The sequence below is a fragment of the Rattus norvegicus genome, chromosome 1 (assembly GCF_021556685.1).
Source record: "Rattus norvegicus strain SHRSP/BbbUtx chromosome 1, alternate assembly SHRSP_T2T, whole genome shotgun sequence".
NCBI classification, from domain to species: domain Eukaryota; kingdom Metazoa; phylum Chordata; class Mammalia; order Rodentia; family Muridae; genus Rattus; species Rattus norvegicus.
In genome coordinates, this window is record NC_141534.1 from 56,542,160 (window position 1) to 56,569,479 (window position 27,320).

General features: G+C 43.7%; 1 long non-coding RNA gene across 1 annotated transcript in view; it reads right to left on the bottom strand.

The window, feature by feature from the left end:
• Positions 1–12,343: 12,343 nt before the first annotated feature.
• Positions 12,344–27,320, bottom strand: part of LOC148007002 (uncharacterized) — a 29,115-nt gene continuing 14,138 nt past the window's right edge. The window contains exons 4-6 of the long non-coding RNA XR_015645948.1: positions 15,910–15,999; positions 15,645–15,748; positions 12,344–13,157 (exon numbers count right to left, since the gene is read on the bottom strand). This is a non-coding gene — a long non-coding RNA (uncharacterized LOC148007002). The remainder of the gene's footprint in view (positions 13,158–15,644; positions 15,749–15,909; positions 16,000–27,320) is intronic.

Below are 27,320 nucleotides of genomic sequence, written 5' to 3' on the forward strand. Positions count from 1 at the left end.
CTTGCAACAAGAGGTAGCCATTTCTGTCTCTTGCTCTGGTAGGATTCTAACCTAGGGTCACCCCCGTAGACTCCCCCTATGCTCTCCCTTACCAGCCATCCAGCAAGTCACCAGAGATCCCTGCTCCCTCCTGCCCAGAAAATTTGTATTCCCACTCCCATCCCTCTCCCAAACCCCTCTCCCTTGACCTGATCACTATTTCCGTCTCCTTTCCTGCCTCTTCTCTTAACCTGTTCCATCACTTCATCCTTCTGAGAACTATTTTGTTTTCCCTCTGAGTGAGATTCACACCTCCTCATTTAGGCCGTCCAGAATTCTTTCTTCTTGTCTATCTATCTGTTATCTTACACTGTATGATAATGTCCACCTATAAGTGAGTACACACCATACGTTTTTCTGTGGTTCTGGGTTTCCTCACTCAGGATAACATTCTAAAGTTCATCCATTTGCCTAAAAAGTTCATAATGTATTTATTTTTAATAGCTGAAGAGTATTCCTTTGTATAGATATATACCATATTTTCTGTATCCATTTTTCAGTTGAGGGGTATTTAGGCTTTTTTTAGTTCTTGGCTATGACAGATAAAACCAGTATGAACAAAGTTCATCAAGCATCCTTGTGGGATGGTGGGGCATCTTTTGCGTATATGTCCAGGGGTTGTTTTGCTAAGTCCAGTGGTAAAACGATTCCCACTTTTCTGAGAAACTGCCAATATGATTTTGAAAGTGGATATACAAGTTTGCAATCCAAGCAGCAATGGAGGAGTATTCCCTTTTTTCCACATCCTCACCAGCATGTGCTGGATGTCACTTGAGATTTTTATTTTAGTCATTCTGATTCATGTAAGTTGGAATCACAGGGTGCTTTTGATTTGGATATACCTGATGACCAAGGATGGTGAACAGTTCTTCAAGTGTCTCTTGGCCCTTCGAAGTTCCGCTGATGAATTTAGCTTTGCACCCCATTATTAGATTAGGATATCTGGTTTCTTGTAGTTTAACTTGTTATTTATGTAATTTGGATATTAGTCTTTTGTGAGATATAGGCTTGGTGAAGATCCTTTTCCAACCTGTAGTCTGCCATTTCTCCTATCAAGTGTGTTCTTTTCCTTACAGAAGCTTTTCAGTTTCAAGTTTCGTTTATTGTGGATCTCAATATCTGAGCACCACTGGGGTTCTGTTCGGGAAGTTGTCTCCTGTACCAATGTGCTCAAGCCTATTTTCCAATTTCTCTTGTATCAGGTTTGACGGATAAGGTTTTATGTTGAGGTCTTTGATGCAATTGGACTTGAGTTTTGCAGAGCTTTATACATTAGGGTCATTGCATTCTTCTTTATGCCTGTATCCAATTAGACCAGCACCACCTGTTGAAGATGCTTTCTTATTTTTGTCATATGATTTTGCCTCCTTTCTTGACAATAAGCATCCATAGTTGTGTGGGTTTATTTCAGGGTCTTGGATTTAATTTTATTGATCAATCTGTCTGTTCCTATACCAATACCATATAGTTGTATTACTATAGCTCTGTAGAACAGCAGTAAATCAGAGATGGTGATTCCTCCTGAAATTCTTTTATTGTTCAGGAAAGTTTTAGCTCCCTGTGTTTGTTAAATATTTCACTTGAAGTTGAGAATTGCTCTTTTAAGGTGTGTAAAGACTTGTTTTCAGCTTTGACAGGTATTGCCTTCACAATTTAGATTGGTTTTAGTAAGATGGTAGTTTTCAAATTATTAATCCTACCTGTCCATGACCTTTCTTATGATATCTTCTTCAATTGCTTTAATTGGAGATTAAATTTTTTGTCATACAGATCTTTCCTTTTCTTATAATTGCACTGAGGCCTTTTTGTTATATTATTTGTTGCTATTGTAAATAGTAGTGTTTCCCTAATTTGTCAATCCCTTCATTGTTTGTTTAAAAGAGTCCTACTGATTTTTTTTAGTTAAACTTGTATCCATAAACTTTGCTGATGGTGTTTATCAAATGTAGGAGTTATCTGTTCTTTTTAGCTTTGTCAGTCTTGGACCCAGAGGGCAGAATGAACGACTGTAAAGATGACAGGGTGTTTCCTCTATCCTATCTTCTCCTTTGTCATTCCAAGGGCAGTAAGCCTAGAAATTACCTTTCCATTCTTTCTCCAAACTCCATTTGCTTACCAGACAGTGATAGCTGAGAATTCCAGACCACTACTGTGTCATAGTGGTCCCTGTCTGCAGGATACAAGCCTCTCAGCCTAGGGCATTCCTGTGTCATGTGGACCCTGTCTGCAGGAGAATGGTCTCTTAGGGCAGGTGAAATGTTGCCTGTATGTTCTTCAATTTGCATGAGGTGGCTAGAAGGAGGTTTTTATGTAAGGCACACAACACATCATTCTTCAACAATGTGAGCCTTCAGATCTGATGTAAATATTTGAGATTGAATATCTAGTTCATGATTTAATTTCAAAAATTCTAAAGAAAGGTTTCAGATTTGATGCTAGGGATTTTATTTTTATCAATTCAAATCAACATTACACTAATCGTTGGTGGACATTATAGGTGACAGTTCTGTTAGAGAGTTAACTAATTCTTCAGAGGTTCCAAAGACTCTAGGACTCTCACAGCATTACACAGCATTCTTGCAGGTAGGAGCAAAGATGTCTGAGAAGAGTGGGAGCTCATAGGTGGCCGTCAAACATAGCTATCTGAAAAGATGTAAATTTAGTAAAGAGATGTAGATACACTGTCAGGAAAGGAAGAAGCGTGTTGCTGTACCTCCTGTGACTTAAGTGCTAGAAGAACACTTGTGTCAGTCGAGTCTGCAACTCTTTCTCAGCATAATAGAGTTATTTAATTTTAATTCCTGAATTTTGCACTGTCATTCCTTAGGTGATTTATGGAAAAAGACCTCAGTTTGCTTATTTTATGTGAAAGGGGATTTTATGATTTCATCACATTTTCTATTTTCAGAATCCCTAATGTGAGTTCAGAAGATTTTTCTGATCCATAGAAATCTGTGCATCAGTGAAATATGCACACTTTCAAATAAAACAGAAGCATTTTCAACCCAAAAATTCTTTTTAATACAAGCTATACGATCAAGTGTTGAAATACAAGTATAAGTATTTTTTTTTTACATTTATCGAGTTTCCTATTTGAAAGTGTGTCTTTGCTTTTTCCTCTGTAAGAGAATAGAATGTCCCAGAGAGCTGATGAAGGATTTGCACACTTGTCTTGCCTAGGAAGTGCATTCTCCTTGTGTCTGCAGCACATGGGCAGCCTTTGGTGGCATAACAATACCTCCCAAAGAAGAGCAGGTACCTGCTATCCCTAGTGCGTGGGAAGACAGATGCACTCAAGAACCTGCAAGCATCTGAAAAATCTGCATGTGTGTTTGTGAGACCTGTAGTGAAATAGACTTGGCCATCCCTGGGCAGTGAGGTCAGATGTGAATATGTGTTGTAAGAGCACATTGAATAGCATACATTACTGTGGGGAAATGTCTCCTTTCACTGCCCCATGCTAATGCCTGGACTCCCCAAACATATTCACTGATAAGCCCATTGCCTTAAAGGTCTTCTGGTCGTTCATGTTTGAAATGTAAGTGGCCACTCAGTACTGATGGAATGAAGGTATGCTTTATTATCATGGCACAAGGTACACTGATCAGTTCCAGCAGGCTGAAGGGTCAGTGAGATGTTGTGTCCCCTCACTCTCATGCATACTTTGCTTGAGCAGGGCAGCAGGACAGCATCCAAATCTCAGGGGATGGGTGAAATACAAGGAGGGAGTGAGGCGGTTGTTACTCAAAGGATGTAAAGTTCAGATGAACAGGGAATGACTGTGACTACTGTTATATGGTAAACTGTGACACTCCGCAGTGTCCTGTAAAAAATGCAAAGGAACTTTAAGAAAGGGAAGGCATGTTTGAGGGTTTAAGGAATTTGGGGGGAACATTTTTGGAAGAGCAGAATTTATATATTAGAATTAGAGTTTGTATTTCGATATTTTAATTTACAGGTTTTTTAAATCTGTGGAGATATCCATTAGAAACTAGATTTGGTACTCATCGAGGACCATGTCTTCTTATGCACCCTGTCCTGTGTGGGATTTGTGGCTCTGACCTACTGTTTTCCCTGGTCTCTGTACCACTTCATTTTCTGCCAAATCCTACATGAGTCTTCCTCTGTCCATTCCCAGGTAATAAAGTGTTTTCAGAAACACATATACTCATGAATTTATGATACAATTAAAGCAGAATAGGTTGGTTGATTGACTTGGCAGAAGAAATGTTCATCTCCTAAAGTGCCGGGTGATTATGTTTGTTTACAAAATTTTTCAACTTATTCACTCAAGGCATTGGGAGGTAAGTGCCAGTCTTGAGGTTGCTTAATCATTTTTAGCAGTATACAGATAGTACTGCCCCTGCTCACCCTGTGATCCCAGGCAGTCACATACATGACAGGTTAGGGGATCAGACGAGAAACCATATGTGTGTGTAACTGTTAACACTGTGAGAAATGAACACAGAACCCGTGCAGGTTGATTGAAGGACCCTATAAGACATTATCTGTTAGGTAGGCTCTCTTGAGATAGTAGAGGGCATGGGGAAGAGTCTCCTCCATCGGAAGGCTTAGGAGGCAGGATCGCAAGTTGGCTGGGAAAGTTAGGTCTCCAGGTGATACGAGTATTCAATGCCACAGTAAATTGATTTGTACTCTACAAGCACTGTGGGGACTCTGTTTTTCTTGAGAAGGCAGAAGCAAAGTCCCATATTCAATGAGCAGGTAATCTACCCAGGAAAACTTCTGTGGGTAGGCATACAGCTTTTGCTTATGAGTGGCCAATGAACAATACCCACCGCCCCTCCCCCTACAGACTTAGCTATGCCCTGAGGGGATTTCCAGAACAGAGTTAGTGGCAGTTTCAGCATCAAATGCCAGTGAGTATGAAGGGAGCCCAGGGAGTTTGAAACCATCTCTCCATGCTCTAAGGGACGTGGAAAAAATAAGAGAACTGGGGTTGTCATCGTAGCACTGTTTTCTGAGTCTTGAGTTCCCTTGGGATGGAGATCAAATTTTCAGAATCTTAGGGAAGTTGACCTGTTTGCTCCCAACTGTCTTTATGGCTCCTTCCTCAAACTCCCACTTGGGTCCTCTCTGACCTTGCATTTGTAGCATCAGCACATCTAGGTCCCCTGACTTGGCACCTCCCTCAGCTATGCTAAACATTCACAGACTCCATACTGAGCAGGATTTGGGAGTACAGCTACTAATACCAAAAATTATGTAACCCTACTCTTTGCCCTCGTAGAGCACACAGCAGAATAAATAAATGGATAAAGTGAACAAAAATATAAACACCATGTGTGGTAATGGCTGCCAAGTAGAGAGTCTGGACCTTACCTGATCTGAAATCAGACCCACCTTAGGCTTATGGACAGGATACTGGGAAGGGGAAAAACATTTGAAATGTAAGTAAAGAAATATATCTAATAAAAAATTAAAAAACCAACCAACCATACAAACAAACAAACAAACAAACAAACAAAAAAGACTATACTGTGACCTTACCCAGAGAGAAGATGATCTGATCTGCCTCTTAAAAGTGAGATTTTAGCAGGTAGTGCTTGCTGACCAGAGAGGTCAGATGCTTGCTGAGCAGCCCCTTAGAAGACAAGGCTTGACTTCCAACTAGCAGACAAGGAAGTCTGTGGGCATGCTCCAAGGAAACTCGTGAGAGCCGCAGGCAGCATTTTGGATCTTTGCAAATTTGCCTAAGTGTACATTGAAGGAAGAAATCTCTGTCCCAGCAACAAGTGCTCAGTTCCTTAAGGAGAGCACAACCCTGCCTGCTTCAAGCTCTAGAAGCTACCCAGAAGCTTCATCCTGGGACTGTACCTTAGCACTAACTCAGGACCACTTTACCTCACCTTGAGAGACTAATCTTAGGACTTCCATCCATCCCAAGGTACAGCTGGGCTTGTAGCATCAATTTCAGACTCCAGGGCACACCAAGAATGCACACTGTAATAATCTTTGTGGGCTGTCTCCACATTTGAGCAGAGGTTTCTGTGGGCTTGAGATTGGAAGTCTTGGGTCCAAGAGTTGGCTCCAGTTCTCCTCAGTTTGTAGGTAGCAGATTCCTCTTGATGTCCTGTGTTCTCTCTCTGTACCCTTCTAATGTCTGTGGCTCTAGGGTTCCCTTCATAAGGACCCCAAAGACATTACAACAGAGCCCACTTTTCAGGCTTCCTTGAATCGATGACCTTGAAGGCACTGTCTTTAAGTGTCACCTGCTTAGTGTCAGGGACTTCATCCTTCACCATATGAATTGGGGTGTATCTTGTCCAACCTAAGGCACTCAAGAGAGACTCATAGGGTCAGGGCAAACCTGACAGAATTTTCTCACAGAGCCCCATTCTAATTGGACCAGACTTTGTAAATGTTTGTGTCCCAGGTCTTTCTGGTACTGCTGTCCAAAATTGTTCTCATGGTATAAATCCGTCATTTATGGAGGGAAACTGAACAAAAGGCTTCGCATCAGTAAGGAAGAAAAAGGCAGTCGACTTGTAGATGGAATCCAATTATAAATAGAAGAGACCCTAAGGAATCTGCTAAAATTTAGCACTGAATAGTGAGTTATACAAGACCAATGAATATAAGATCTGTCAGCAGAAATGAAGCAGTTCTGTAGCCTATCAGTAAACAGCACAAAATTAAGGTAAAATTTCTATGTCATACAGCATGTTTAAAAAAATCAAAAGTATTTTCAAATTACTTTGACCAAACACATACTAAACTTTTAACTATAGCTTCTATTATTTTTGAAATCTAGAAAATAATAAACTTCATCAACATATTACAGAGATTTTCATAATCAAGTGAACACATTTAGAAATTGACAGTGTATAACTCAGAGGTTTTCAAACTCACACCATGGGCTCTCTTTAACAATCAGAGTTTAGAAGTGCAGATAATGCTGTTTCACATTACTCTGTGAGAAGATTTAGAGAGTTAATTCCCTAACAGCAGGGTCCGCATCCCAATGTGGAGACAGAATTCCCTTCAAGAGGGTCTAAATCACCTGCAGGTATGAGTAGCCCCCTCAAAGGAAGGACTGAATCTCCTGCAGGCGAGAATGACAAAAATGAGAGGATCCATAGGAGGAGGGACTTAATTTCTTCTCTGATGAGACTGCAGCACCAGCAGGAATTTGAGTCTGTAGTCTGAGAGATTATTTTCATCATGATGTTCTGAGTTCCCTGAATCCACAGCTGGAACACTGAGCCACCACCAGGAACACTGAACCTGGACCAGTTGTCTTAAGGGCATTAAATACGAATTTCACTTCTTTGGCTATTAAAATCCCACCATGCTCTAGCTTCCTTCCAACATCCACCACCCTTCATTCCCCACCATCTCAGCTTCTCAATGAATCCTTCCTCTCCTTGATTTTCCAAGCCTACCTACGTCTTATGAGCACCTACACACACACACACACACACACACACACACACACACACACACACACACACACACACACACACACACACACACACACACACCTGGCTTTGAAGGGATCAGATTTTTATTTTTAAGGCTGAACTGTTTCTATGGCTTTCTCTGTAAACTCTGCTTCCCAGCTACTTTCCATGGCACCTTCCTGACCAAAAGATAAAAGAGTCTCGAGTGTACAGCTTGCATCCCTGGTAGTCCTCAGGTCTGGAGCTGATGGGCTCGGAGCCATGGTGTGTGTGTGTAGCCGGCCAGGCCTTGCTGAGGCTGACTTGTCTTGCCTCTGCAGTATGTGAAGGAGTCTTCACAACCTGATAGTTGACTTTCTCCTTGCTGAGACTGTTTCTACCATTTCTTGCACTCTGTTCAATCATGGTATTTCATGTGGGCATGTACATGCTGTGTTGGTCCATTTTTCTTTTGGATCCTGGGTTGCAGGTTAAAGAAAAAAAGGTAGTTGAACTGGAAACAGAAAATGCTATTCTGACCCTGAGATCCACATAGGTAATCTCTGTCCTGTAGACTGATTGACTGATGAGACACATGTGAGTGTTAGCTTTGCGGAGACTACTGTAGTTGTAAAAGATGGAAAGGACTGCGGCTTTCCTTTGACGGCTGGTCCCCTCCAGTGAGATTGCCACTTAGTGTGTCATCCAGTAGTGGAACAGAGATTAATCCTAAATCTTTCTTCCTCGTGCTCAGAAGTATTTAAGGAATAATGCTTTAATGATACATCCAACAGCTGGTCCTGGACAGCTGTGTTGTACTGTTTATGCACCATGATTCACCCACATTAATTTTAATTGATGTATAGATATAGTGGTCACCTCCAACCCCCAAATACTTGGTCTCAATAAGTGCAAACCCAGGTCATCAGATATGGTTTCTCAGACACCCCACAGCACGCCGCACTCCGAGTGGGATGCTGCACAGTTCAGATGCAGACATTTCCAGTGTGGCTGGGTGTTCAGTGTGCCCTTCATCTCCTCACAGGCTCTTCTGACACAACCTCCACTGAAACTCCAGTTGTTTCCTTTCCTTGGACTTTTGTTTTGAAGTGTAGTGCTCTTTTTTCAGGTCCTGATTCTAGAAGGCATTGAATCCCCTGCAGACACACAGTCTGTCTTGTCTTAAACTGGTACGTGTGTGTGTGTGTGTGTGTGTGTATGTGTGTGGAGTTGTTGTAGTAGTGGTAGTAGTAGTAGTAGTAGTAGTAGTAGTAGTAGTAGTAGTAGTAGTAAATGAAGTTCCACAGACCAAGACAACAACTCAGGATACAGAACCCCCTGCAAGAGATCCTCAGCTGAAAACATGGAATTCAGGAGGGACTGAAGACAGCTGACGTGCAACATGATGCTAATCTTACTAAGATCCTCAACTTTTCACCCAATACCTGTGAAGCTAGAGTAGCTCAGAACACACTGAGAAGTGTAGAGAGAAAGAATTCCATGCCTATTTTCCTCTGCCTATGAGAAATAGGTTTCAGGACCGTAAATAGTTTTTGAGGGTAAGTTTCTCTTTTATAAAAACCAGTCTTTTTCTCTTATATACTACTTTAAAATTATTTATTTTTATTTCACTTGCTTTTGTGTTTTACCTGGATGTGCATCTGTGTGTGGCTGTCAGATATCCTAGGAAGTTTGTTGTGTATGGGCAATTCCATGTAAAACAGAACAAAGAGGAAATGCAACATCAACAGTAGCAATCAGGTCTCTCTCCTTAGGCCCCTGTGGATGTAGCTGCCCTTGGGACTGACAGAGTCTTCTTTGTTAATGCATGCCATACACTGAGCTACAGCTGTGATGGCTCCTATCCTATGGCTACCACAGCACCTGAATCTTGCCCTATCTCCAGGATACCTGCATCCAGCCTTGTCTCCAGGCAAACATGCTGAGGAAGAAACATTAGCCACATGTAAACAATGTGGGATTTGTAAGTACACAAAGAATATATTTTCCCTATCAAATATGCATTATAAAAGGAGGATAGCATGAAGGAGAGAGATGCTATAGACTAGGACTCCAGTTACACAGTGGTTTCCATATGGATTTGTCAGACATGACTAGGAAGGGTGTTGGGAATCTGTGCAGACTTAGACAAACACAAATGCTTTTCTGTAATGGGATCCAAGAGGAAAACAGGATCAGATGAAAGCTCCTTACCCAAGGATGACCTCTCTTCAGTGAGAAGGCCAGAGTTATGTGTGGCTTCCATCTCAAGATCTCGGGTGGAATGTGTGAGTCAGGTGTCCTTGTGCCTGCTGTTCTCCAGTGCTTTTAACAAGAAGGCTTCCTCCTTCAAAATGGCAAGCTTGAGTGTGGCAAGGTCTCTCCCTTCTGTGGTTGGATTATGGTTGTCCAACGAGGGTGTACATGAGTATATGTGCACTGTGTGTATTATGTAGTGCCCATAAAACCCGAAGAGGGTAAGATATTCTAGATCTTGAGTTGCACATGACTGTGAGCTGACTTGGAAGTGTTGAAAATAAGTGAAGGTCCTCTGCAAAGGCAGCCAGTGCTCTCAAACCCTGAGCGATCTCTCTAGTTCCTGCTCTGAAGGTTTTCTGATGTCCTGTTGATTACTGTCTGCTCCACCAGCCTGTTCCACGGGAATCAGTCTTATGATTGTGTAGCATCACAACACCAAAAATAGTTTAATCTCTGACTGGATGCCTTTAATGATTTTACAAATGATAAAAATTGACTATATTTGTTTTTGAATATTAACAGTGCCTCTGGAACTAAACTCAGATCATCAGCTATTCCTTTCACCTCTGAACAATCTCAAAAGCTCACACTGTATATTCTGTTCTGTCCTCAGTGTACCATGTATTTCTGTAATCACCAGCATTGTTAAAGCAAGCCAAATGAGATTTCTAAAATCTTCAGATTTTGAAATTTACATTCACACATAGCTTGTGCTACACATCATTAATCCCCCCCTTTCAGGAGAGAGCAGGTCTCGTTACTTCAAAACCACCCTCGTGTACAGGGTGAGTTTTAGGACACCTTCAGTTTGTGGTGACACTCTGTCTCAAATTAACCACACAACAACAACAACCCAACCACACTCACACAGAAACACATGCATGGAACACACACACACACACACACACACACACACACACACACACACACACACACACACACACAGAGCACTGTCCAATTGCTACCGTTCTCATTCCTAAAGTGAACTTTCAGTGTAACTGTACTTTAACCTCAACTTCCTCAGTCCTTCCAGTCTGCAGGCTTCTCTTAAACCCTGAGGAATTGGCAACTGACATCAGACCGGTTTCTACTTCCTGGTGGGGTAATTGGTTTGTGTTGTTTTGTTATTTTGTACTCCCTTAGCAGACCTCCCTAGGCTCTGAAAAGATTCCATTCACTTCCTTCAGAGGACTTTAGTGTTTTTAAGTCATACTCAACAAAGTAAGAAACCATTTGTTCTGACTGCAGCATTTAGGATCATGTTGAATAGGTACCAGCAGAATGTACGCTGTTTAAGAAGTAGGTCTGTGGGTTAGGACTAGGTGTAATTTCATCTGCTGAGTGAATGAGTGTTTGCTTCATGTCCTTGCCCCTTTTGCCTTCTGTGGTATTTTTATTCCTGAAGACTAAAGGGTTTGAGTTTGGGTTGGATCCTTCTGTGATTTCAGTGTCCAATACCTCTAGACCTATACTGTAAGTGTGACCAGATTAACAGGGCTGTTGATTTTCCATGGAGATGCTTGTTTAAATTTTTACTTAATCCACATCTTATGTGAAAGTGGAGGGAGTGCAGCTTGCTGGCTCTGCAGCAACACACCAAGACCCAGAGTGAAGGTTCTCTCTGTTACTGATTCGAATTCCTGAATCACCATGACATTTTGCATGAGCTATCCTCCACTGTCTCGGGCATTTGAGTACTCCTTTCCCAGTTGGTGACTCTGTTTGGGAAGATTCAGGAGGTGTGCCCTTGCTGGAGAAAGAATGTCAGCGGGGCTGGGCTTTGAGGTTTTAGTGCTTTTGCACCACTCCCAATGCACCATCTGCTTTGTACTTGTGATTCTAGTGTCATACCTCAGCCTCCTCCTCCTTCCACCATGCCCTGTAGTCATGGAACTTAACCTCTGCTAACACACATTCTCTGAAATAGAATCACTAATGTCCTACTTGTTTTATAGTTTGCTGTGCTCATGGCATTTCTGTCACAGAAATGCAAATGTAACTAATGCAGAAGGTGACTTAATGGAGTGGACTCTTGCTGTGTGACACCTGACGATGCCAGGTTGTACTTGTTTCTTGTTTTGGGAAATGTGTAAGAATTCCAGTGCTCTAAGATGAGTTTAATGGGCTACACTGGCAAGAACTTGGGAGTCAGGAGTGCCAAGAGCTATTCAGACTGTGGAAGCCCAGGAGAAGGGGATTCAGAAGGAAAAAAAATGTTTGTAACTGGTCTAGGATAATTCCTATGAGGCTTTTACAAAAATGTGGCTTCCTTTCTGCCCACATCCTAAAAACTTACTTGAGGCTAAATTCAAAAGTAATAAACAAATTTCTTTGATGAAAATTTGAAGAGAGCCCAGTATGGCCTCTGTCATACTGTGCTTATACTCTTCAATGAAAAATAGCAAATGGGGCAAAAAGAAATACAAAATGTACAGTTTACAGAGAAAAAGACACTGGGAAGACTAATATTATAGCCAATGCCTATACCAGAAGAGAGCCTGAAATTGCTTGGAGATTAGCATCTTAATAAGAGGCCATGTCTCCTCAGGTGAAGACATCACTCAACTAACTTAGTAATCTGTGGTAGAAAATGACTTACTTAGAGTTTTCCTGCTATTAACAGACACCATGACCAAAGCAACTCTTATAAGAAGAACATTTATTTGGGTTTGGCTTACAAGTTCAGAAGTTTGGCTCATTATCATCAAGGTAGGGGCATGGCAGCATCTAGGCAGACATGTTGCAGGAGGAGCTGGGAGTTCTACATCTTCAACTGAAGGCTGCTACTAGAAAACTGATTTTCATGCAGCTAGGACAAGGAACATAAGGGTCACATCTACAGTGACACACTTCCTCAATCAAGGCTACACCTATCCAATGAGGGCTCATCTGCAAATAGTCCCACTCCCTGGGCTCAGCATATTCAAATCAACACATGAACATTAGGTATTTTCAGTTCCTGATATAACTTTTGATCACAAACTGCTGCTGCTATGGTTCATGGGGTCCAGGTCTTCTAGAAATCAAGCATCTTCTCATGTACTCTAATCAGTCACTGGAAGTAAGGAAGCTCAAGAAAGGACTGCTGTGTGGTCTGAGACAGCTGAGAAAGTCTGCTTGAGAAGGTGTGTCAATTTTCTTCTCTACATGGAGATAGTATGGAGGTTACCTGACCTTATCTGGCCAGTTTTCATGTTTGGAACCCCTGGACCCTATTCATTGTCAGGTAGGAAAGTGTCATTTGGCACTCAATGACAACTTGTGCCTATCGTGTACCCAATGTTGATAGATGACTTAAGAATGTAGGTTTGAAAGGTGTCCAGTTCTATCTGGGAAGGAGAACAGCAGGCCTGAGAGGAACAGGCCTCATGTGCAGAGGGAGGTACCATCTGTACGTGGGTGGGAGAAGCTCAGAGACGGTTAGTCAAACCTGTGTATCCAGGAGAGCTCAGTCAACTGTGGAAACAATAAGAGTAAAGGAAACTTTGAACTTGGAGGAAGAGAAGATTTGTTGCAACTGTTTGTGGACTGTGCTTCAGAGATGATGAGACATAGAGAAGCTCTGTCTTGGGTTCATGGCACTAAGCATGCTAGCTGAGTACTTCACATCTTAAGTTGTGTATGATTTTAGGGGTCTTACACAGAGGTTATCACCTTATCTACCAAGAGCATCTTGCTTTACTTCTAGCAGTCACATGAATTTAAATTTCCTACTTGTTTGTGTTCTTAAAAACTCACTGATTAGTTTTAGCTGAGCCTCCTGGGAGACTTTGCTCTTAAGTGCTCTAAGTTTTACATATTTGGTGATTAACATAAATAACTATACATAGGTCAATACAGGGCCCACACTGACATCACCTTGCTATCTGGAGCTGTTAGCTCCTAGGCCAAGGTTCTCAAATGTCTCTGCCTCAGAAAGAAATGTGGTAGTTTGATTTCATAATCTACTCACATTCCTTTTGTCACCCAGGATATCTGCTAAAATGAGAGGATTCTGTCCCATGCAGGACAATCTAGATACTGCTCCCCCAGCAGGAATGAAAGGACCACTTCCTGTCTCTGAGGGGCAGTCCCAGGTGTTCACTGTAATGTCACCCAACAATCCCACCTTGAATCTGCTGTTCCACTTGAGCCTGGAGCCTCCCTTTTATTCTGGGAGATAAACAGGTATCTCCAGCTAGGAACAGTGGTCCAAACATGAGATTTCGTGAGGGCAGTGAGAGTGGTGTATACACATTGAGGGTTTCAGATTGAATGATACTGAACTTAATGTACTTCCTATTAGAGTCATCTGTGAGTGACATGTGAGCTTTGTATTAAAATTTACTTTTACGTCCAAGATTTCATGGTATGTCAATGCCCTACTTGCTTTTGAAGATGTCCAAGGAACTGGATATATAAGAGAAAATACAAATCAGAAAATGTTCCTAGGTGTACAGCACTTGTTTAGATGTGCAAGTCCCAGTGCTCAACTCCAAGAGCACACATTATGCCTTAGAAATAGATGATAAGTGCTCTCTCTCTCTCTCTCTCTCTCTCTCTCTCTCTCTCTCTCTCTTTCTCTCATGAGTGTGTGTGTGTGTGTGTGTGTGTGTGTGTGTGTGTGTGTGTGCTTGTATATGTATGTGAGAACCTGAAGGTGAGCCCAGGGTCTGCATGGTCCAGTTGGTACAAGGATCCCACATTGTTTGACTCTCATGTAGACAAGTATAATGTTGTTGGGGTGACCAGCATATAAACATTGGGACACGAGAGAACTATTTACAAAGCCAACAGTTTTGACTGATTTATGTGAATTAGGGCAGATTTGAGAGCACACTTAAGAGATTTAAACTGTGTTTGAGATATATATATATATATATATATATATATATATATATATATATATATATATACACACACACACACACACACACACATCACATCCCTGTACACCCCTTGGTTGGTGGTCTATTTACTGGAATCTCTGGGTCATCAGCCAGCATATGTTGTTCTTCCTCTATTGCAAGACCTCCTCTGTCACAGGACATCCATTGTTTAAGCACCACCACTACCTCAGGAAGTCCACTGTCTGTGTGTCAACTCCACTGTTACAGGACTTCAAGTGTCTCAGTATCTCAACTATCACAGGACTTCTACTGTGCCGGAGCTCAAGTGTCTTACAACGTCCAATGTCATAAGATCATCAATGTCACAAGAACTCCATTGTCTGAGGAACTGCACAGTCCAAACAACACTATGATTGCAGGACATCCACTGTGGAAACACCTCTACTATAGTAGGGCCTCCACTATCCATATATCAACTCGACTGTCACAGATCACCAATTGCTGCAGGACCTCCACTGTCACAGGACCTCCACTGTAGGAGCACTACAACTGTCGCAGGATCTCCAGTGTCTTATAACCTGCTCTATCCCAGGACTTCCACTGTTGTAGCACCACCATGGTCACAGCAACTACACTGTTTCAGGACATCAACTGAAGCAGGACCTCCAATGATGCTCCAACTTCTCTGTCACGTGATCTCTACAGTTACAGGAATACTCCTGTATCATCAATTCCAATAGCTGGACCTCAGTTGTCACAGGACCTCCACTGTAGCCGAACCTTCAATTTTGCAGCACCTCCACTGTAGGTAGAATGACCTCCCCTATCGCAGTGCCTCCACTTTCAAAGGACCTTCACTGTCACAGAACCTGCACAATTTCAGTGCCTCTGCTGTTGCAGGACCTACCTCTTCACAGGATCTGCACTGTTGCAGCAACTCTAATTGCACTTTTACAAAGGCATTACTGGTTATTAGATTTGAGGCTCAATGGAATGTGATGTTACTTTCGTAAACATAAGAATTTGTTCTGTGCCTCTTGTGATTAATGCCACATGTGCTAGGACCAGTAACTTATGGAAAGATTCCATGAGGTCATAGCACTCTCCACCTCACCTTGTGGAAACTGGTGTTTTCAGAGGATGATAAACTTCAGGTGAAGGGATGCAGTCAGCAAGACCACGCTCTAGAGTGGGGTACACAGCAGTCATATTGAGTCCCTGCTGGGAAGAAATCCAGAAGAGGGAGAAGGCTTGGGTTAGAGGAAGAATCGTAAAATATTTAGAGAATATAAGAAGGTAAGAATTATGGGGAACTGGAAAACAGAGCCAGAGGAAGAATGAGCACAGAGCAAACTGGGATGGACAAAGCACAAATGTACCTGGGTTGTGCCTTCTGCATGTTCTCTGGACGATCGCCTTGTGCCTCATTTCTGGGAGAACACTCTCTTCTCCCCATATAAAGTTTGTTTCTTGAAAGAAAGCAGCAACACAACTTCATCAGTGAATTCCCTATTGAAATTTGTTCGTTCCTTCAAAGCCTCTGGGAAGGCCCTAGCTGGGGAAAGTCCTCTCTGGTGAGAAACAGCAGGAAAGTAGGTTGTCCTCTGTGTTCTCATTGCTACTGCTCTTCTAAGTGTGGTTGATTGTTGATTGAAGACACAGGGCACTTCCAGCATGTATGTATGCTTTATTCAGTGTGGGTGGCATTGGCTGTATCCTGAAAAGAAGGGCAGACCCTTCTGCCTCCTCTTTGACTAGGCTTAAGATCATAGTCAGACACTTAACCATTGGAAGATGAGACCAATGTGTCTACAGTGTACTCACTTCTATTCCTCTTTAGTCCTAGAGGGAAATCAGTGCCATCAGCAAGGGTGGGGAATGGGGCCCTAACTGGACAAACTTGCTGAGCCTGGGTTATGCAGCCATGCCGGTGAATAGCTTCCCCTTACATTAAGTAATAAGATGCCATGCTCTGGTTGTACCTTCCCTGATACAGTGAATCTATAATCTCTTGGCCTCAAAACCCAATATATTACATTGCTTTCACAAGTGGAGTGTCTGGCATGAGAGGGATCATTTCCTCATAGGGATTTGGGAACCACTTACAGTCTTCATTGAGCATGGGTGTGTCATCACCTATGTGACTGTTAGCCCATATCTGTGATTCACTGTCATTAGGAGGCTAAGCTGCCTCTTCTGACACCCCACAGTGGGCCGGATACACACCACTCACAACCTGTCTCCTCAGCTCTTGTATGACAAAATGTAACCCTACTCCTAAGTCCATATGTTGGGTTTATTTTGTTTTTGGAACATCCTAACGTTTTCCTAGGAAGAGATCAGGTGCACCATTAGGATAAGCACCATGCTGCCAGTTCAGCATTTGCCCAAATTTGACTTGCCTTGAAGGCCAAAGTTGATGATTTTGACTTTTCCATTCTTCTCTAACAGAATATAATCTGGTTTCAGGTCACTGTGTACTTTTACAGTGCCCATAGCCGTAGATTAAGCCTGCTAATATTTACCCAAATATTTCCTTGACCCTGTACTCCTCTAAGGGGAAAGACTTTCAAATGTATTTGTAAAGCTGTAAAATTTCAACCAGTTTCATGATAAGTTATTAGACTTGTCTCAGACTCAATTGGAGAAGCAAGATGATGTTGGGGTGGATGAAAATCTTCATTATATTTGCCATGGTCATGTTTGGCTGGCACCATTGCTTCTTTGCATGCACTTTGATAACCCCTGTAGCAGAACTTCCACTGTCGCAACACCTGCACTATCCCAAGACCTCCACAGTCAAAGGACCAATATTGTGGTAGGGTGTCTGTGGTCAGGCAACTTCACTGTCTCAGACCCTCCAAATTGCAAGACCTTTACGGGCACTGGAAGTTACTGTCCCTAAACTTCCACTGTTGGAGTACCTCAACTGTAACAAGGACCTCTATCATTGCAGAACCCCCTTGTCATAGCACCTCTACAATTAAAAGAAGTCCACTGTCAAATGACCTCCAGTGTCTCAGCCCCTCCACTGTTGCAGGATCTCTACTGTCTCAGGATCACTACTGTTGCAGGACCTCCCCTCTCTCAGCAGCTCCAATTTGCAGGAGCTCTCCTATCAGAGGACATTTACATTTTCTGTACTTCCAGTGTCACAGCACCTCAACTGTTAAAAGAATTTCCATACTCACAGGACCGCCAATGTCTCAGTAACTCCACTGTCCTAGGACCTTTATGTTATAGGACCTCTGCTGACACAAGATGTCCACTGTTGCTAGACTTCCACTGTCATAACCACTCAACCATTACAAGGACCGCAATTTTGGCATGACCTCCACTGTCCCATCCCCTCCAGTGTCATAGGACCTCCACTCTCACAGGATAATGCACTGTCTCAGCAAGGCCAATTTGCACGACCTCTACTAGGACAGGATATCCATGGTAGCAGGACGTACACTGTTGAAGTTCCTCAACTGTTGCAGGACCCACAGCGTTGCAGGACATGGACCCTCTCAGCTTCTAGAATTTGCAGGACCTCTACTGGCACAGAAATCCCACTGTTGCTGGAGATCCACTGTCATTGAAAATGCATTGTCTCATGATATTCACTGTTGCTGGACCAGTAGTGTGGCAGCACCTCCATTTTATCCAAACCCCTCCACTGATGCAGGATCTCCACTTTTGTCGTACCTTCACTGTCCAAGCAAACCAACTATTTCAGGATCTCCAGTGTCTCAGGGCATTCACTAATGCCCGTCCTCCAACGTTGTAGGATATCCACTTTCTCAACAGCTACACTTTGGCAGGACCTCTATTGGCAGAGAAAGTCCACTGTTGCTGGACCTCCACTGTCAGTGCAAATGCACTCATTCAGGACCTCTACTTTTCTAAGGACCTCTAATATTGCAGGACCTCTAATGTCCCAGGACCTCAAGTGATGCAGCACCTCCTTTGTCCCATCACCTTTACTGTCCCAGAACCTCCACTTTCCCAAGACCTATTCTGTTGCAGGGCCTCCAAAGTTGGAAGAACTGCACTGTATCAAGACCTCAACTATTGCAGGACCTCCATCATTTTAGGAACACAAAAGTTACACTGTCCATCACCTTCATTCTCCTAGCACCTCCACTCTCACAGGACCTACACTGTTGGCAGGAACTCCAATGTCTATGCAACTGCACTGTCTCAGGACCTCAATGTTCCAGAACCTCCAATGGTGCAGGACCTCCACTGTCATGGACCTCCACTGTCTCAGGACATCCACTCTATCACCACCTAGACTTTTACAGGACCTCTACTGGCCCAGGATCTCCATTGTTGCTGGTCTTACATTGTCTAAAGACCTCTACTATCACAGAAATGCCACTGTTGTAGAACCTTCACTGTCACAGGGCCTCCACTGTCCAAGACCTCCACTGTTGCAGAACATCCACTCTTGCAGCATGTGCATTGTCTCCTGACCTCCACTACAGCAGTCAAATCTCCACTGTATCGTGACTTCCACTCGTGCAGGTCTTCCAATGTTGCATGACCTCCAATGTGAAAGTAACTCCACTATCTCAGTGCCTCCACTGTTACAGGACCTACACTGTCAGAGGATCTGCACTGCTGCACCAGCTCCACTGTCACATTTTTGAAAGCATTGCTTGTTGTTAGTGTTGAGGCTTCATGGAGTGTGATGCTACCTCTGAAAAGTTAAGAATTTCTTCTTCAGCTCTTGTGATTAATGTCCAGATGTGCTAGATCAGTAGCACCTAGAAAACTCAATGAGCCGATAGCCTTCGAAGCCTCACCTTGTGGGTTCTGTTGTCTTTTGGGAGTGCTAAAGTCCAGGTGAAGGCATGCGGTCAGAAGGATAACTCTAGTGTGGGGTACACATCAGTTGTGTTGAGTTCCTGCTGGGAAGGGTAGAAATCCAGAACTGAAAGAAGGCTTAGGGTGGAGTAAGAATCATACAATGCTAGAATAGGTGAAACAGAAACAATTTTGCAGAAATGGAAACCAGAGACACAGGAGGAACCAGCACAGAACAAACTGGGTAGGACAAAGCACAAAGGTACCTGCGCTGAGCCTGCCTGCTGCTTGTTCTTTGGATGTACTCTAGCCTTTATTTCTCAGGAGAGACACTGTGCTGTCCCAGGAGAGTTTTCTTGCTTGATTGAGCACAGGAATACTGCTTGATTTGGATATTCCTAATTTCTTGGTCCACCCTGTAAATCATCTGAGCATGCTCCTGCTTGGGACAGTCTTGCCCTCTCCTGAGCCCCAGAGGGATAATAGGATGTCTTCTGTGGTTTCATTGCTGCTTTCGTTCTCCCTGAGGCTGCTTGTGGACTGAAGGCAGAAGACACCCTGCCATGTATGTTTTGTCCAGTGTGCTGTCACCTGGAGTGGCCTGAAGAAAAGGCCAGTCCCAGTGGTTCTTCTGAATCTTCTATGACTAGAGTTATGGACATAGGCATAAACGAGGCCATGGGGAATGACAAGTTCAATGTGCCAATGGTGGGTTGGTTTCCACTCCTCTGAAGTCCTAGATGGAAAACAGCATAATCTTTAAGGGTAGGGAATGGAGCCCTAACTGGACTCAATGAGGGAGCCTGGTTGTGAAGCCAGCACCTGGATAGCCTGCCCTTTCAGTAAGCCATTGGACGCCATTATCCGTTAAAAATTTTTTTTTGATTTAAAGAATCTTTATTTCTTGGGCTTAGAACTGAATATATTACATCACTTCCACAATTCTAGGGTGTGGCCTGAGGTATCATTTCCTCATAGGGATTTGGGAAACCCTCCCATTATTTGAAGCAAGGTTGCATTATGAGGTTTGTGACTGTCAGCCTATATCTGGGGTTTACTGTGATTAAGAGATAATGATGATGGTTGACCATCATAAACGTTGACAAAGAGGAGTTCAGGGGCAACAGAAGTGTAAGCACCACAGTGGTGCTTCAGCATTTGCCCTGGTTCAACTCGGGTACTAAGGCGAAATTCGATTATTTTGTTTTTTTCCATTAATATCCAAGATAAATAATATTTGGCTTCAGGTCCCTGTGAAATATTGTGTGCCCAGGGCAGTAGTTCATCACTGCTAATATTTGCAATATATTTTACTGACTTCTCCTGCTTTAGGTAGCCATACTTTTGGATGTATTTGTAAAACTGTTGAGCTTCAACAAGCTCCAAGACAAGATATAATATTGTTTTGGTCTCAATTATTTGAAGAAGCCACGTGATGTTGGGGTTGTCACCCATCATCATCACTGCCATTGTCATTACTGGCTGGCATTATTATTTCTCCATTACAAGGACTTTGACAGCCACTGTCACAGGACCTAATCTGTGGTAGAACCTCCACTCTCAGGGCAACTCCACTTTCTCAGGACCTCCAAATTGCAGGACCTCCCCTGGCATAGAATGTACATTTTTGCAGGACTTTCACTCTTGTAGCAACTCAACTCTTAAAAGACATCCACTTTAGCAAGATTTCCAGTGTCTTAGCACCTCCCTTCTTGAAGGACCCCCACTATTGTAGGACCTCCACTGTTGCAGCACATCCATTCTCTCAGCATCTAGAATTTTGCAGAATGTCAACTGGCATAGAAAGTCCACAGTTGCTGGTTCTTCAATGTCATGATAAATCCACCGTATCAGGACCTTCACTGTTGCAGGACCTCCAGTGTTGAAGCACATACACTGTTTCAGGGCCACCACTATCACAGGACCTTCTCTGTCACAGGATCGCCACTCTCTCAGCACTTATGCAGTCACAGGACCTTCATTGCTTTGGACCTCCACTCTTGGAGAACCTCCACTGGTCAAGCACATCCACTATCTCAGAAACTCCAGTGTCTTGGGACATTCACTGTTGCAGGATCTCCCATGTCTTAGCACACTTATTTTTGCAGGACCTCCACTCTCGCAGACTCATCTCTACTGTCTCAGGACCTACACTATAACTGTTGGACCTCTAATGTCACAGGACCTCAAATGACACTGGATCTCCACTGTCCAATCACCTTAACTGTCCCAACTCCTTCACTGTCGCAGGACCTACACTGTTGCAGGACCTCCAATATCGGACCAATTTCCTGTCTCAGGGACCTCCAATGTTGCATGACCTCCACTGTTAAAAGATATCCACAGTTGCAGAATAGCTAGTAGAGTTTTGCAGGACCTGTAGTGGCCCAGGACCTCCATTGCTGATGGTCCTCCACTGTCTCAGTACCTTAACTAACACAGGACCTCCACTGTTGCAGCACCTCCACTGTCCTAGGATGTCCACTATTGCAGACAACCTCAGTCTTAAGTACCTCCATTTTTGAAGGACCTCCATGGTGCAGGACCCCCACTCTTAGAGTGCCTCCATTGTTGTAGCACCTCCACTGTCCCAGCCTCATCTCCACTGTCTCAGGACCCATATTATTGCAGGATCTCCAATGTTGCTGGACTTCTACTGTTGCAGTACCTCCACTGTTGCAGGACCTACACCGTAGCAGGATCTGCACTGTTGCACCAATTCTACTTTCACATTTTGTTGACATTGCTGGTTATTAGATTTGAGTCTTAATGGAATGGGATATTACTTTTGAAAACACAGGAATTTTTTCTGCATCACATGTGATTGATGACCACATATTCTAGGACTGATATCCCCTGGAAGATTCCATGAGCCCTTAGTCCACCAGTCTTCACCTGGTCAGAGGTGTTGTGTTTTGGGAGAAGTTGAATCCAGGTTAAGGGATGGGATCAGCAGGACACAGTTCTGTAGAGTGGGCTACATATCAGTCATAGTGAGTCCCCTCTGGGATGAGTAGAAATCCAGAACTGAGAAAATGCTATTACAGGACCTCCATTGTCTAAACACCTCCACTATTGCAGAACCTCCACTGTCCATACATCAATCAGCTCCACTGTCCCAGAGCCTGAGATGTTGAAGACTCTCCACTGTCACAGGACCTCCATTGCTGCATGACCTCCACTGTCACAGGACCTCCAATGACTCAGCAACTACACTTTTGTAGGACCAGCATTGGCACAGGATAAGCACTGTTGGCAGGCCCTCCACTAGCCTATAACCTCCACTGTCCAAGAACTTCCACTGTTGTAGCACTACCAGGGTCAAAGCAACTACAGTGTTTCAGGACATCAACTGAAGCAGGACCTCTAATGATGCTGCACCTTCACTGTCACAGGATCTCTACATTTACAGGAATACCACTGTGTCAGCATTTACAATTTTGCAGGACCTCAGTTGTCACAGGACCACCGCTGTAGCCAAATCTTCAATTGTGCAGCATCTCCACTGTAGGTAGAATGACCTCCCCTATCGCAGTGCCTCCACTTTCAAAGGACCTTCACTGTCCCAGAACCTGCACTATTTCAGTGCCTCCACTGTTACAGGACCTACCTCTTCACAGGATCTGCACTATTGCAGCAACTCTAATTACACTTTTTCAAAGGCATTACCAGTTATTAGATTTGAGGATGAATGGAATGTAATGTTACTTTTGAAAACATAAGAATTTGTCCTGTATCATTTGTGATTAATGGCCACATGTGCTAGGACCAGTAACCTATGGAAGATTCCCTGATCTGATAGCTCTGTAGCCCTCATCTTGTTGAAGCTGTTGTGCTTAGAGGGTCATACAGTTCAGGTGAAGGGATTGGATCAGCAAGACAACTCTGTGGAGTGGAGTACAATTAAGTCGTATTGAGTCCCAACTGGGAAAAGGAGAAATCCACAAGACGGAGAAAGCTTGTGGTGGAGGAAGAATCGTAAAGTACTTAGAGAGTATAAGAAGGTAAGAATTGTGGGGAAATGGAAAACAGAGCCAAAGGAAGAATGACCACAAAGCAAAGTGGGAGGGGTAAAGCACAAAGGTACCTCGGTTGTGCCTTCTGCTTGTTCTCGGGGTGCTCTCGCCATGCCTCATTTCTGAGAGAACACTGTTCTGCCTCATGTAAGGTTTCTTTCTTGATGTAAAGCAGAAACACAACTTGAGGGATTCTCTCATCTTCTTGGTCCATCCTTTAAGTCCTCTGGGAAGGCCCCAGCTGGGGAAAGGCCTGCTCTCAGCTGACAAACACCTGGAGAATAGGTTGTCCTTTATGTTCTAATTGGTGCTGCTCTTGTAAGTGTGTCTGCTTGCTGAGTAAATGCAGGGGAAACCTCTGTCATGTATATATGCTTTGTCCAGTGTGGCTGTCATCGGAAGTGTCCTGGAGAGAAGGGCAGTCCAGTGACTCTTCTGCTTCCTTTTGACTAGCCTCATTATTATAGGCAGACATTAGACCCTTGGAAGATGAGGAGACCAATGTGTCTATGGTGTTCTCACTTCTACTCCTCTTCAGTCCTAGAGGGAAATCAGTGCCATCACCAGGGGTAGGGAATGTTGCCATAACTGGACAAACTTGCTGACCTTGGGATCTGCAGCAATGCCCATAGAGAGCCTGCCCTTACAGTAAGCAATGGGATGCCACGGTCTGGTAAATTTTTCTTTGATGTATCTATAATATCTTAGGCTCAAAACCCAAAATATCCAATTGCTTCCACATTAGCAGTGTCTGGCATGAGGGGGATCAGTTCCTCCAAGGATTTGGGAACCAATTCCAGTCTTCATTGACCAGGGGTACATCACTACTTCTATGACTATCAACCCATATCTGGGGTTGACTGCCATTAAGATGCTACACAGATCTCCAGCTCTTCGGACATCCCACAGTGGGCAGGATACACACCGGCCACAACATGTCTTCTCACCTTTTTATAACAACTGAGTCAAATCCTACAACAGTGAAATATAAGCCTACTCCTTAACTCAAATATTGCTCTTTGTTCCATTACAATGTTTGCCTAGGATGTAATAACAGGCATCAAAATTGTAAACACCGTAGTGCCAGCTCATCGTTATCTCAGGTTCAACTTTGCTAGGAAAGGCCAAAGTTGATGATTTTGACTTTTCCGTTCTTGTGTAACAAAATATCACTCGATTTCAAGTCTCCGTGAACTACACCATGCCCATCACAGTATATCGAGTCTGCTAATATTTGCCTAAATATTTCCCTGACCTTGTCTTCCTCGAGGTGGCAAGACTTTCAGATGAATTTGTAAAGCTATAGAATTTCAACCAGCTCCATGAGAAGGTATAGATGTGTCTCAGACTCAATTACTTGGTGAAGCAATATGATATTGGTGTGGATGAATATCTTCATTATATTGGCCATGCTCTTGTCTGACTGGCACCCTTGCTGCTTCTTTGCATGCACTTTGATAACCACAGTAGCAGGACTTTCACTGTCCCAGACACTGCACTATCCTAAGACCTCCCTTGTCACAGGACCTCCACTGTGGTAGTACCGCAGCTGTCAGGAAACTCCACAGTCTCATTACCTCCAAACTGCAAGATCTCTACTGGCACAGGAATTGTACTGCCCCTGGACTTCCACTGTCACAGCACTTCAACTGTTACAAGGACCTCTACTGTTGTAAGACCTCCTATATCACAGCACCTCCACGGTGACAAGGACCTGCATTGTCAAAAGACCTCCAGTGTCTCAGCCCCTCCACTGACTCAGGACTTTCAAATTGCAGGAACTCTACTAGCACAGGTCATCCACAGTTGCAGTTCCTCAACTGTTATAAGGACCTCCATTTTTGCAGAACCTTCAGTGTCCCTGCACCTTCACAGTCTCAGCAACGCCAACTTGCAGGACCTCTACTAGCACAGGATGTCCACAGTAGGTATACTTACACTGTTGCATTACCTCAATTGTTGCAGGACCTCCAATGTGGTAGGACATCCACATTTTCCGCAGCTAGACTTTTGCAGGACCTCTACTGGCCCAAAAAAATTCCTCTGTTCTGGACCTCCACTGACAGTGCAAATGCACTGTCTAGGACCTCCACTGTTGCAAGACCTCCAATGTTGAAGGATGTCCATTGTTTTAGGACATTCCCTGTCAAAGAACCTCAACTGACACACAACCTCTGCTTTTGTAGGTTTTTCACTGTCCTAGAAAACCAAGTATTGCAGGAATTATAAACTTGGAGCAACTGCATTGTATTAGGACATTTACTCTTGCAGGACCTGCAGTGTGGTTGCACCTCCATTTTAGCCAGGTCTCAACTGTACCAGGCTCATCTCTGCTGAATCAGCACCTCCAACACTGCAGAACATCCAATATTTCAGGTTCTCAAACATCCCAGGACCCCAATTGATGGAGGACTTCCAATGTTGCAGGACCACAATAGTCACAGGTCCTCCACTGTCCCATCACTTTTATTTCTCCCAGCACCTCCACTCTCACATGGCCTACAATGTTGCCTAACCTCCAATACCTGAGCAACTACACTGTCTCAGGACCTCGATTGTTCCAGAACCTCCAATGGTGCAGGACCTCCACTGTCACCAGATCTCCACTGTCTCAGAGCATCCACTCTATCACCGACTAGACTTTTGTAGAACCTCTCCTGGCAAAGCATCTCCATTGTTGCCAGCCTACATTGTCTCAAACCCTCCACTATCACAGGAGTGCCACTGTTGTAGAAGCTCCACCGTAACAGACCTCCACTGTTGGAGGACCTCCCCTGTCTAAACACATCCACTATTGCAGGACCTCCACTGTCCAAGGAATTCCGCTGTTCCAGGACATCCACTCTTGCAGCACATGCATTGTCTCTGGACTTCCACTGTACCAGTCCCATCTCCAATGTCTCAGGACCTCCACTCTTACAGGACCTCCAATGTTCACAACCTCAAATACAAAACTGCACTATCCCAGTGCCTCCACAGTTGCAGGCCCCAAACTGTCACAGGATCTGCACTGTTTCATTAATTCCCCTGTCCCTTTTTTGAAAGCATTGCTGGTTATTAGTTTTGAGGCTTAATGGAATGTGATGGTATTTTTGAAAAAATAACAATTTTTCCTGCACATCTTGTGATTAATTACCAGATGTGCTAGGATCAGTTGCCCCTAGAGGGTTGCACGAGCCCACAGCCCAGTAGACCTCACCTTGTGGCAGCTGTTTTGTTTCGGGGGTGTTACAGTCCAGGTGAAGGCATGGGGTCAGCAGGACAACTCTGTAGTCCGGGGTACACATCAGTCACATTGAGTCCTTGCTGGGAAAAGGAGAAATCCAGAATAGGGAGAAGGCATGGGGAGGAGGAAGAAACAGACAGTACTTACAGAAGTTAAAACGGAAACTATTTGCAGAAATGGAAATCAGAGACACAGGAGGAATCAGCACAGAGCAAACTGGGCAGGACAAGGCACAAAGGTACCTGGGCTGTGCCTGCCTGCTGCTTGTTCTTTGGATGCTGTGTCTATCCCTCATTTCTCAGGACAGACACTGTCCTGTCCCAGGGGAGTTTTCTTGCATGATCGAACAAAAGAACACTGCTTCATTTGGATATTCCTAATTTCTTAGACCATCTCTTAAATCCTCTGGGCCAGGCCATGCTGGGGACAGACTTGCCTACTCCAGAGGCACAGAGAGATAAAAGCAAAGGGTAATCATCATAGTGTTGGTTCTGTATTTGCCCTATATCAACTTGGTTCATAAGGCCAAAGACCATGACTTTGACTTTTCCTTTCTTGTCCAAGAAAATATCATGTATTGTCTTCTGTGTTGTCATTACTGCTTCTGTTCTCCCTGAGACTGCTTGTTGACTGAAGGCAGCAGACACTCTAGCATGTATTCTTTGTCCTGCATGGGTGTCATCTGGAGTGCCTGGAGGAGAAGGCCAGTCTCAGTGGTTCTTAATCCTCTATGACTAGTGTTTTGGACATAGGC